This window comes from Chrysoperla carnea, chromosome 5, assembly GCF_905475395.1.
Source record: "Chrysoperla carnea chromosome 5, inChrCarn1.1, whole genome shotgun sequence".
Lineage (NCBI taxonomy): Eukaryota > Metazoa > Arthropoda > Insecta > Neuroptera > Chrysopidae > Chrysoperla > Chrysoperla carnea.
This window is the reverse complement of record NC_058341.1, coordinates 59,704,349-59,717,682: the sequence shown is the minus strand read 5'-3', so window position 1 is coordinate 59,717,682 and position 13,334 is coordinate 59,704,349. Positions and strand designations below refer to the sequence as shown.

Genomic DNA, 13,334 nt, shown 5'->3' with positions numbered 1-13,334 from the left:
ATATTATTAATGAGTTGCCGATTCGATTATAATAAAATGGATGGAATGAATCTTTTTTAATTTAATTGAATTATTTTGTTTTTCAAATTAATTATGTATTCCTATTTTATTTATAATGTGTTTGGAATAATTTAATTTTTAACGATTTAAAATATTTTGGTATTTTGATATCTACTTTTGAAATACAGATTTCATTTAGTTAGGCAATTTATTGTCCGAAAATGATTTTATAGGGTGTCGTTAAAAGGTCTTTACATTTAGCTAAACTGCCCTAGTAAAAGTTGCCATTGAATCACTCTATCTATTAAAAAAAACCGCATCAAAATCCGTTGCGTAGTTTCAAAGATTTAAGCGTACATAGGGACATAGGGACAGAAAAAGCGACTTTATTTTATACTATGTAGTGATGATTATAATTTGAGTATAAAAAAAATTATTCCCCAGGTGAGGCTCGAACTCACAACCCCGGCATTGCTCACGACTTACTGTCTTATAAGTACCGTGCGCTAACCAATTGCGCCACTGGGGACCCTGACATAATAGTCAATTTTAAAAAACGTTTTCCTATCAGGAATGTAATGGATATATTTGTATATAATGGATAATTGTAAGTAACAAGAATATTTTAATATGTTGAAAAATATTTTATTGAAAGATTTGTTTTAATTTTTTAAATAAAAAGAGTTTAGTATTGTTTTAATAAAAGTTTCTAGCTTCCAAGCTCGAGACCTATGAGCCTGTAAAAGTTATTGTAAAAAGGCTTTTGTACAGAAGGAGGAAGGTTAATTTTACGTTTTCAGGAAAAATTTGTTCAAAACATGAAAATGGATAAAGTCTTAAATTGTAATCATTTTAATAAGTAAGCTTGGTGAAATTATCTTTCTCAGTAATTTCAAGTAAAACGCGTAATCGAAGCATATGCATGAATTATTATAATAATAGACTGAATTCAGTTAGTGTACCAGGATTCTATGGAATGTAGAGATAACTGTCATACGGCTTTTTTAATCAAAAAGTGTATACAAAGTTTGACCTCTTTGTGTGTGTATGTGTGTGCCTGTCTTTGGCATCGTAGTGCTTAAACGGAAGAATTAATTTTTTTATTTTTTTTCTTTTCGTTTGATAGGTAATTTTTTGTGTGAGTTATGGGTTGCGTATCCGAAAAATTCGTCGGGGGTTTTTTAAATTTTGTAAATGTCGCTTGTTAACACAGAGATTGTAATTATTATATCTACATTCCATGCAGGATTCCAACAACGGGACATTTGTTATTTGTTTGATTTCAGTGCTTATAAAGCTATAAAAATGTTCAGGGCAGAGTATTAATTTTTTTCACACTGTTAAAATTTTTTAGTTACTAAAGTAAATAAATACATATATAATAGATTCTGTTTTTTATTGATTTTTTTAAAATTGTTATTATATTTTTTAGAGATTGATGAAAGTTTAAATTAAAAATATGTTTTTAGGCGCGTGAATTTAATAACAACTGTAAGAATGCATGACTCAATGATAAAATAAAACTAAATAATGACCTGAGAGTAAAACTGAACTCACACGGTCAATATAATTGAAACAATATCAAAATTGAACAATACATTGATCGTCTGAGTATATTAGTAACATGTTTTTATGGAGATATGCAAGGATTGAATAATACTAGGGATTTCAATAAATTTAAAAAATATATTTTTTGATTAACAAGGTTTCCAAAAATGGAAAAGGTTGAAAAAATGATGTATCCTATAGGTTATCCTTTTTAATTGGATATTTCTATATCAAAAAAATCTAGAATGTATGATAAAAAACTATCTAAAATATTTAGACAATTTTGTAGTTAATAATAATACCATAAAAATATAAGGTTGCCGATGATATAAAAACGAAATTTTAATTTAATTATGAGCTCATCGAAGATTCATCGTTTGATGAACAGAGACGACTATAGTTAGAGTATTGATGATTGAAGAGCGATATCCATATTATCAAATTTATAAGCATCACTTGCACACAATATATTATATATTTTGCATGGTAACGCAACTGCAAATTTAATTTTTTGCTTTACAAAAATATATAATATATTGTGTGCAAGTGATGCTTATAAATTTGATAATATAGATATCAACTTACAATACCTGTAAATCAAAAAATTATTCATTACTTGACTACAAAGCATATATTTGGTTTATGTGTATGTACCGTGCAATAAACCAAAACTTTTTTACAATACTATGGGTTTACAATCACCTTAATGGAAAAATATTGAAGAGAATATATTACGTCAATATATTGTACGGACGATCCCCCTGTCAGTGCTCGATTTAGGCTTTAATTTTAAGATATCCGTATATATTAATTAAGATTATCCGACTGTATTGAATAATGATTTTTACCTTTTAATTTGCCTCAATGTTAATTTTTTAATAGATCAATAGGCTTTTATCAATATTAGCCTTGATCGAAAAAAGCTATGAATTATTTTAAAAAAAAGAATGATAAATCGAAAAATTTTGTTCCTCAATGAATTTTTATATTTGTATTTTCAGCATTCAGTCATTAATCACATTATACATTAACTTTAATATTTTTGATAATTAATCTGAAATTGATACAAATTAGTTGAAAAGCCAAGCAAATGAACTCGTCTGTCGATATCCTGACGACTTATAGAAGAAACATTAGGATATGAATGTATTCAATTACATTATTAACTTAAAGCATCTTAGCAAATTTTGAAGATTATTGCATTCACGAATTGCATTTGAAGATTATTGCATTGACATTTTTTTAGCATCCCAGCTACAAATTCAGGAAAAAGATCTTTTTCCACCCTGAAAAGGGTAAAATATGACTTATGTGCAAGCATGGGTCAAGATAGACTTACTCTTAGGGCCAAGAGCATTACTCTTGCAATGTTGTCTATTGAAGCTGAATTAGTGTAAGAAATATGATTATGAAGATATAATCGACGTTATTTCGTGCAAATCAAATCCAGGAAAAAGAAAGTGATTCTATAGGTGATTATTTAAATAAAATGTTAATTATTTATTTTCGAAAAATTATATTTAACAAAATTTTATCCATAAAAATTAAAATAAGATTTGATCATTAGATTTTTAATTTCAATAATAACTCCTTTAATAACTGGTAATAGAATATTAGAATTTCAAGAAGAAAAAAGGAAGGCATATTAAATCGTGCTTAAGGCGGCATGAAGCGTAAGTCCGCCACTGATTTGACAACAATATACTTGACCGACGCTATCATATACTCTTCTATATTTTTCTGGGGATGCTGTTTCTGTTCAAATCATGATTGATCCATATTGAAAACTAATCTCGTGCTCGTGTGGGATTAAAAACAAGGAAAATGAAAATTAGTAGAGTTATTTGCTACCGTGTTAAGAGCATATTCATTGTAACTACTTAGTCATTTTTTTATAGTGCATGCATTGACCCAATAACTCATTCAGTAAAATTAACCGTTTAAGACTAGTTTTAGACCAATAACTTATTTATAAATCCAATTTGTATGAAAATGTCAATAGTTAGTTTGTTGTTGTACAATCCCTAATACGTATTGAATATTATCAATTAATTTAATCGATTTATTGTAATTTATAAATGAAAAAAATAAATACAAAATGTTTCAGGGTTAAAAATTTTTTAAAAAGTAAGTATTTATTCAATTAGTTTAAAAAATAAAAATTATTTACAAAAGAAAAATATATGGTAGATATCAGAGAGTGTTTTACCTTGGATCAAAATTTACGTTTATATATTTTTATTATATCCTGCATATAAAGTAGCGGAACCAGATAAGGCCCACTTAATTTCAAAACGCCATTAATTACTCATTCTTTGGCAATACAAATTTTATAAACTTGACATGTTTGCGATGGGCTTTGTTAAGAATATACCTTCAAAGAAGACCCGTTACATATAGAAAGAAACTATTTAAAATTATCATTTTGTTGCGTTTTTTTATTAATACATATATCCATTAGAATATTATCCATATATCATTGAAATTTTTAACAATTGTGTCAAAAAAGTGACTGTCGGCCTTTTCAAGTCTATCAAAACTCTAATTTTTGTTTGTTAAGGTGATTGTAAACCTTCAGTATTGTAAAAAAGTTTTGGTTTATTGCACGGTACACACATATAAATCAAATACATGCTTTGTAGTCAAGTAACAATACCACGCAACTACAAAAATATATAATATATTGCGTGCAAGTGATGCTTATAAATTTGATAATATAGATATCGTCTTTAATCATCAATATTCTAACTATAGTCATCTCTGTTCATCAAATGATGAATCTTCGATGAACTCATAATTAAATTAAAATTTTCTTTTTATACCATCGGCAACCTTATATTTTTATGGTTTTATTATAAACTACAAGATTGGTTCAATATTTTAGATAGTCTTTTATCACACTCTCTAGATTTTTTTGATGTAGAAATATGAAATTGAAAAGGATAACCCATATGATTCATCATTTTTTCAGTGAATTTTGAACGAAAAATAAATAATAAAAAGCCCAATGACCTAAGAATTTTTGTGATTTTTGAAAATTTTGTTAATCAAAAAATGTAGTTTTATTAAAATCCCTAGTATTATTCAATCCTTGCATATCTCCTTTAAAAAATATCACGTTTGATAAGATCAATCACATTTATTTACAACAAAATATAAGAACAAAGTATAGTTTAATCCAAATTTTTGTTTTCAGTCATAACTTTGTTTGAATGCTTAGAGGGCAATCAAATTCAAAATTCATAATTTAAAGAAAGGTTCGGACCCTTGCCTTCTTACGAAACAATTGTTAAAAATTCCTGGTATAAAAGTAATTATCAAATGAAAAACAGAAACTTTCCTTTCATTCAATGTTTAAACGCTTCGATATGCAGCAGTACCTATAGCTTACAACAAAATAAAGATTTGTTTAAAATATCTAAATAAATATTAAATATTTTTTTAAAATTACTTCGCATAAGATAAAAAAAACTTGCATCCATAAGCGTTCAAAATATGTATATGAAATATATATCGAGATATTAGAAGTTTAGGCTCAAGTTTGTAACGCTAAAGAATATTGATGCTACAAACAAAATTTGGGTACATATGTTCATAAAATCACCTAATAAGTCCATTTCCGGTTGTCCGCCCGTCTATCTGTCTGTCTGTTTGTCTGTCCGTGAACACTATAACTCAAAAATGGAAAGAGATATCAAGCTAAAATTTAAAGCGTGCTCAGGACGTAAAAAGTAAGGTCGAGTTCGTAATTGAGCAATAGGTCAATTGGATTTTGTCAGATAGAACAAAAGTTTAAATATAAAAAATGTTCGCTATAGAAAAATAAACTGCTTTTGTTTGAAACCTTTTTTTCGAAAACATCACTGTTTACCCGCGAGAGTACAAATAAGGACAAAACTACGGTGCAAATTCACCTAGTGGTCTTGTAAAATATTCTCGATAAACGAAAAAAAAAGTTGGTTTTTTAAATTCTTAATTTCATGAATGATTCTGTAACAGGTTAAAGAGATGAAAAGTCAAATAATAATTTGTTGGCGGTATTGTTTGATAATTGCCGAAAAATATTGTCTTCTAAACAATACAACAACATCAACAACAGTTCATCATATTAAACACTAAGCCCGAAGAAGATGACAAACAAAGTATCTTGAATACGACAAATGAGGGACACCTGTGTAAATGGGAAGTCAACATCCTATAATACCTATTATTCATATATTATTTCGTATCTATGCCGCGACCAAGTAGTTTAATTAGCCATTCAATTAACTGCCTAGCACTTTTACTAAACGGTGCCGTTCAACCACCGGTCTGACCAATATTTAGTCATTCAATCAATCAGCTAGCCAAATGACTTGTTTCAATAACGTTTAATTACTTGCCTAGCCTAGTCATTTAAATTGAGTTCCACTTTCGGCCATCTGGTACTGAAATCTAGACACTGTCAATGTCACGTCGGCAAGGAACAATTTTTTTTGGTATTTCTCACAGTTTGGTTAAATTTATGCAAAAATAGTTCTATTCAAAGCTAGTTTTCACGGCAAGAGTTGTAGTACTTAGATACAAGCAATAGCGATAAAATTTCAGAAAATCCATTTTTGCCATAATTAAGATTGTTAATTATAACATAGTGATATTTATAGTGATTATCTACGATTAAATAATTTAGGTTGGTTCTATTTGGATATATTATTTTTGGTTTGAATTACCGACCGAATTTTTTTTTGAAAAACACAAAATGCCTTTAAATAGAATATATTGTTGGGTTCGAATAAATAATAAAATTTTATTAAAAGATGTGGGCGATTTAATAAATGGATTGGAAACTATTAGTTTGGTTTCCACATTTAATCTGACATATTCTATTATTGTTATAACTACTATGGTTACCATCCTTTCCAGACTTCTAGATCTATATCTAATTTTTGTGAAGGGTTCATTACATGATCCATAACAATATTAATAGTAATATCAAATGTACCTTTAAAAACACAAACAATTAAGCACGCAAAAGTCAAAATAACAAAATTGATTTTAAAAACGCACAAGACGATTAAAGTACAAAATTATATTTAAATAACGAAAGGAATCACTTGTCAAAACTCAAAAGCACGTTCTAAACACAATAATACAAAATTTTTACAATATAAATAAATATATCAATGCATTCAATCGTTCTATAATCTTTTTATTCAATGAAAATGATCAGCTTGATGACCTAATAAAAAGATCATGTTTTTTAATATTGCGTTACTGAGATCTTAAAAATATACTCGGATAGGTCTGCTGTGAATCAGTGTTGCAATAATAGATGGATAATAGATTCGCATAAGACTTGAAAAGCAAAATTCAGTTTTTTTATATTTGAAGTAAGTTAACTAAAATTGCATTTGTCCAACTTTCAAATTTAACAGAAATATTAATTTTAGATTAAAAAGTGATCTAAAAATATGAGTAAAGTACATGATAATATAGTGAAATTTGGGGTTATTTTGCAATTTATGATATAAAATGATGATGAAAATCGGACTAGGTCTCTGACTATTTCGAAATCAAGGGTAATTTTATAGCTATCTGAATATGAGATTATTTTGATAAAATGCAAAAGCCATCTAAGTATCCCGTGTTTTATAAGTTTCCTCTATATGGAATGTGTTGTCTCTGTTTAATTTCATACATATTTGTTGGTATAGTGTTTTAAAAAATTGAACAATATAATGCTCAATGAATATTAAATAATTTTTGTATGTGTATATAATACCTACTTTAGTTTCGATGTCTTATGATTGATTCGAGCTGCACCTTTTCTTTAAATCTTTTAGGGTGCCGGCTTAAATAATAATTGTTTTTTTTTATTTGTTTTTTGTTGTGGCAAAGAATATTTGTAGGTCTATGTTTTATTCTATTTTACTTATTATACCCTAAAGTTATAGAATGTAGGATGTGTCCCACAATTACCCCATTCAGTGATATAGAAAATTAGAATAGTTGTCAATTCGATGTCCCATTAACGAAATAAGCTTTCGTTAACTATAATATTTAATTTTGAAAATTTCTCTATCAATCTATTATTGAAATTTTCGTAATAAATTTTACAATTTCTTGAAGTTAACATTTACAAAGATATTATATTATTATTATTTTATGTTAAAAATTTCATAAAGTAAAGGCTTTCAGAGTTCCAATGGCTTCACCCCCTGCATCCCCAGGGACTTCGTCCCTTGCTATCCCAGCGGAGGCTTCGCCTCCTGCACTCCCATGACGTTAAAAATATATAAATGATAAGTGATAATAGTGACAATTATACAATTATTCATTCGGTGCAAAAAACGGCTTGACCGATTTTTCTTAAATTTTTTTTTTGAATCCGAAACGTGGAGATATGTCTAAATTTTCAATTTGCAAAATCGGACTCCTTACAATAACTATCCCACTGGGAAATTCAAAATTTAGTATATAGTTTTGGTAGGAACTTATTAGGAGGAAAAAGGCCCTATTTTCGTGGAAAATATTTCACAGTAATTTCAAGTTTTACAGGCTAATTTCTGCTTGTGAAATGAAAATTTTGATAATAGCATACAAATAACATTTCTCGCATAAAAATTGGTAGAGAAAAATCTTCGAAATTTTCTAAAAGACGATTCGAACAAAATATGTTTTCAAAAACAATATCAACAAAGGACCAATGTTCACATAAACATTTTGCAATGTTTTGATGTCAAAAAAGTTTCTAAAGTTATGGACATTTCTATAATAAAGTGAAAAAAGTACTGAAATTAATGACTAAGTTTTATATTCTATTATTTCAGAAGTTGAGTTTAGAGCCTTTTTATTTTTTATTTGTTTTTGTTCAAATAGCTTTGAACCAGTTTTGTCCAAATAGCTTAAAAGTTTATAAAAGTTGCTTTTCTATATTGTTTTGAAAGAAAACTATTCATAAATCTGAAAGAATCCGAAAAATTTGTGCCGGCTGTAGCTCAGACAATATTTATGCTAGAAATTCGTTTAAAAAAGCAAATATGCAGAATCATATCAACTAAAACTTTTGTGCAAAAGCTTTTTTTATTTACCGCATAGTTTTCAAGCCAAGCTGCCTGGATCACGACTCCGTTATCGTCTATTCTAAACAACATATCGGTTTCATTTGAGCTCTAATGTGTTAAATAAAATAAATAGAAAAATAATAGAAGTAATTGGTTCCTTAGCTATAATATCATAGATTAGTTTGTCTTAACGGTTATTTTTTTGAGGATTATTTTGCCCTGTGTATATGAAAAATATATCAAGGTATACTAAGTTTAGTCCCAAGTTTGTAACGCTTAAGATAATTGATTCTACAAACAAAATTTTGCTATAGATGTTCATAAAACATGTACGTCCACGATAACTCAAAAACGAAAAGAGTTATCAAGCTGAAATTTTTGTAGCTTGCTCAAGACGTAAAAAGTGAGTTTAAGTTCATAAATGAGCAACATAGGCCAATTGGGCTTTGGATCCGTAGGATCCATCTTGTAAGTCGTTAGAGATAGAACAAAAGTTTAAATGTAAGAAATGTTTTTTATAACATAAAGCGAACAACTTTTGTTGGAAATATTTGGTCGTAAACATCACTGTTTGGTGTCTATTTTCTCCACAACTATAAAAGATAGGGAGTTGAAAATTTGCAGTTAGCTTCAACTAGTGGTCTTGTCAAATACTCTCGGAAAGCGAAAAAATTTCTATAAAATATTATCATAATTGCATTGTTTTTTGAAACTCTTATACTTTATTGAAAATAATGCAAGCACGGGCATTCAGCACCTTCTACAGGGTATTTCAACAATTTACTCAGTCACTTGTTTGTTTTCACTTGTTTGCTAGAATTGTACTGGATTACTTTGTAAAAGAAGTAGTTGTTCATATATCCAATTTGATTTATACCTTATTGCAGTAATAAATGTAAAAAAATTCAGATAAGCAATCACAAAGATATATCAAAAAAAATTAATGAAAACCAGTAGTAGCTGCTTATTATCATATTGTTAAATAATCATATTTTTTTATTAATATATTCATCACAAGTAAAAATCAAATAAAAAAAATTTTAATGGCTTGTATTGGTAAGCGGTGCGGCCGCGGTGGACGCATCCGGAGGCTTACAATAAACAAAATATATAAAAACACAAAATAATGTTTAGTTAATTTTATTTTATCTTGTTCAAATAATCAATAAAACCAAACATTATTTAATTTTAATAACAATAAAATAATTGTGTATACGGTTAACATGCGTATTTATAAAATACCGACCCAACATTATTTGATACTTTAAGAATGGTGTATACTGTATATTATCCTCTTATTCAGTTTCTATTCAGATTTGTCCAATTTTGTTCATTAAATTTCAATATATTCAGCGGATTTGTTAAAGAATCAAAGAATCTTCGTGATTCAATCATTAAACAGGAAAAAGGGGTGAACGTTCCATCAAATCTGGTAGCAATGTAAACGCAATGTTGAATTCAAGTTTTCAACCTCGGCAAACGATCGGATCATGTCGAAAAATAAGAAAGACCTCGAAAATTTGGACATTATTTCACTTTTTGGCGATTTTGACTAGGAAGAACTGGGTTTTCATCATAAATTTTTTTTTTTTAAAGAAGGTTAAATTTGCAATAATTTGAGATCAAGCCTGTTTTAATAAGACTGGTAGTTATGGAAATGCAGCTTTTCAATGCTTGTCTATTTTTTAAAGTTAAACGATTTTTCGCAAAATTTCATCTTGTAAACCGTAAGAGATAGAACAAAAGTTTAAATTTAAAAAATGTTTCTTATAAAAAAACAAACAACTTTTGTTTGAAACATTTTTTCGTAGACATCACTGTATACTCGTGAAGACGCAAATTAAAACAAAATTTAAGTGTCTATTTTCTCCAAAACTATAAAAGATAAGGAGATGAAAATTTGCAGGTAGTTTCAACTAAGAAACATTTTTTTCATTTAAACTTTTGTTCTATCTCTAATGGTTTACAAGTAAAATCGTAAAATTACGGTTTTGCGTAAAATTGTTTAACTTGAAAAAAAAAACAAGCTTTGGAAAGCTGTATCTCCGAAACTGTTGGTTTTATTACAACCGGCTTGGTCTTATCAAAAATTGTTGAAAATTCAACCTTCTTTAAAACTAAATATGTACTAAATGATCCGGTCGCCTGTCGAGATCGAACACTTGGATTCAACAATGCCTTTACATTGCAAACAACATATCAAAAAAATACCTGATTTGATGCAACGTTCAAATTTTAATTTGATTGGCCTATAACATTCAGCTACATTACGCTGAAACTGGAACTGGGATCATATTAAACTACAAACCATGAATTGGATTGTAAGGAATCTTAATGGTTTGTAGAAATGAAAAAATTATTTTTAATTAAGTTTGAAATTCAGTTTTTTAAGTAGGTTAGGTTATATTGGCTGTCCACGAAGGACACACTTAGACTATAAAGCCCATTGTGATACCATATATGTATGTGTTTGACCACCTTTCCGCTGACAATTTCATTTATCAGCTCCTCAATTTCAGAGGCTGAGTGCACCTCCTTCATGCATATACCAAGCACTACACCAGCTCATCACAACTATTAATTAAATTAATTTTGTTGCGACGGCTTAACCAACGCCTTAACCAACTGAGCTAATAGGGCGACAGTTTTTTTAAGTAAGAAAAAATAGTTTAATTTCGAGATTTATAAACATTTCATCCATCTAATGTTTTAGCCTTTTAAATGAGTTTAAACACAGGATTTCGATTTTCAGTATGAATACACGAATTTTTTATTTACTGATTTAAATGAATAATATGGTAACAGCTTAAGCTTTACAAAATTAATAAACCATTTTTTTTTTAAATACAAATCATTCAATTAAAAAAACAAAATTCTTTGTCAAACAATAACAATATAATATATTATGTTTAAAAAAAAAAAACAATAATATAATTTGATAAAGGTTTTTCGCCTTTTTTCCATGTTACTAAATTATTTTCTCCGCAATATACCTAGCACTGAGATAACACAATAAATATAACAAAAAACAAGTGAAAACATACAATTGACTGAGTTAATTATTGAAATACTATGCATAGACAGTATTGATTACGCAATTGTTTTTTTTAACTGCCTTCAAACACAAAAGGAGGAGGTTCTCAAATCGATTTTTTTTTATTTGTTTGTTACCTCAGAACTTTCGACTGGGTGAACCGATTTTGATGATTATTTTTCTATTTGAAAGCTGGTGCTTCTCGTGTGGTCCCATTTCAATATGGTCCAGTTCTGACAATGGCATCCATGAAAAAACCACATAAGTCTTAAATTTGTATTAAGTATGTGTGCGACAAATGGACGAATACCTAAATATCACGCTACCCGATTTCGCTTAATTTCTTTTTAGTGACAAATTGGTTAGTGTACTTCAAATTAACTAAAAATAAAAAAATAAAAAAACTTTTAACAAAAAGAAAACCAACTTAAAAAAAAAAAAAATTATTAAAAAAACAAATTAATATGCACTAAAAAGTAAAAAATAACGATAGTATAATGTAGTTACAATTATCGTTAATTTTGGAGTCGGTGTCAGCCAAGTTAATGTGGCAAACTGTTCTGTCACATTTGTTTCCTTGGCTGACACCGACTCCAAATATAACGATAATTGTACCTACATTATACTATCGTTATTTTTTACTTTTTAGTTCATATTAATTTGTTTTGGAATAGTTTTTTTTTTGTAGTCGGTTTTCTTTTTGTTAAAAGTTTTTTTATTTACGTTATGTAGGTAAGTAAAGAAAGAGAGAAACTCTTTTATACAAAGTAATAAGAGTATCTTTCTTCTCATTTCCTCAGTAGATATAGCGCATGCTGTAACAAACAAACGTACATACATATATGATGATTATGAAAAAATGTTTCAAACAAAAGTTAGTTATTTTTTTATAAGGAACATTTTTACATTAAAACTTCTGTTCTATCTCTTACGGTTTGCAAGATAGGTCTTACGGGCGCAAGATTCAATAGACCTGTTTTTCATTTACGAACTCGAATTCACTTTTTACATTCTAAGTACGCTATAAAAATTGCTTGATATCTATATGTTTTTATCGAGAGTTATCGTGCTCCCGGAAAGGCAGGCAAACAAAAAGGACCAATTAGGTGATTTAATGAACCCCTATACCAAAATTTTGTTGGTAGCATCAATATTTTTAAACGTTACAAACTTGAGACTAAACTTAATATACTTTGATATATTTCATATTTACATGGTATAAAAATCATCTACAATCAAATAAATTTTTTGGTCTGTAAAAAAAGAATAAAAAAAAAACATTGTGAATATAAAATTATGGGATTGGTGGACAGACGGACAAACATACGAATGAGCGAGGAAAATTCATATGAATATAAATTTGATTGAAATTGTAGAAGAATGAGTTATGTGAAAGAGGGTATTGTTAGGAGAGCGAGTAAGAGGGTGGGGTGTATGCATTAGTGAAACATAAAATAACATCATCATTCACCCTCTTCTGCAACTGTAGCAATGAATTAGACGAGGAAATTTAACATAAAAAAAGTCAAAAACGCGAAAATTTCTAAAGTAAGATGGATGGGGATGCGATTTGTGCATTAAAAAAATGCATTTTTTGTGATGCACTATTTTAGCCAATTATTTAAAAAAATTATTATCCCATTAAATGTACCAAATGGACTGAAAATGGTTACTCGGGGGGGGGGGGGGTTCTGGGGTCGCTGAACACG

At 28.4% G+C, this 13,334-nt stretch overlaps 1 non-coding gene across 1 annotated transcript; it reads right to left on the bottom strand.

Moving 5' to 3' along the window:
• Positions 1–436: 436 nt before the first annotated feature.
• Positions 437–529, bottom strand: Trnai-uau. The gene is given in 2 exon segments: positions 437–472; positions 492–529. It is a non-coding gene; the product is annotated as a tRNA-Ile (tRNA).
• Positions 530–13,334: the final 12,805 nt, after the last annotated feature.